The sequence below is a fragment of the Salmo salar genome, chromosome 27 (genome assembly GCF_965601325.2).
Source record: "Salmo salar chromosome 27, fSalSal1, whole genome shotgun sequence".
Lineage (NCBI taxonomy): Eukaryota > Metazoa > Chordata > Actinopteri > Salmoniformes > Salmonidae > Salmo > Salmo salar.
The window spans coordinates 31,637,271-31,637,972 of NC_138317.1; positions in this window are offsets into that span (position 1 = coordinate 31,637,271).

The following is a 702-nucleotide window of genomic DNA, read 5'->3' on the forward strand; positions in this document are numbered from 1 at the left end:
CACACTAATTTTATGTCACACTATGTAGACTCAAGGAAGCCTTTCTTTGGAGAAGGTTCTTCATTAGGTTCTTTGCTTTCTGAATGGTTGCAAAAGAATCGTCTTGCTAGAAGGTTGTGGGTGAATTCCCAATAGTTTTTATGTGGCATTATTTCACATCGCTTAACCTGTGTTTTTCATTGTTTTATTCTACCTGTATTGCCTCTTTATGTTCATGGGTTCTTTTGGGGTGGTTGGTCTGGAACCTTAAGGGATGTCAGCATGTACAGTGCATTCGGAAAGTATTCAGACCCCTCAACTTTTCCACATTTTGTTACGTTACAGCCTTCTTCTGAAGTGGATTAAATAAGTAAACCAAATCCTCATCAATCTACACACAATACCCCATAATGACAAAGCGAAAATAGGGTTTTAGACATTTTTTGCAAATATAAAAAACCTAAAACAGAAATATCTTATTTACATAAGTATTCAGACCCTTTGCTATGAGACTCGAAATTGAGCTCAGGTGCATCCTGTTTCCATTGATCATCCTTGAGATGTTTCTACAACTTGATTGGATTCCACCTGTGGCAAATTCAATTGATTGGACATGATTTGTAAAGGCACACACCTGTCTATATAAGGTCCCACAGTTGACAGTGCATGTCAGAGCAAAAACCAAGCCATGAGGTCGAAGGAATTGTCCATAGAGCTCCAAGA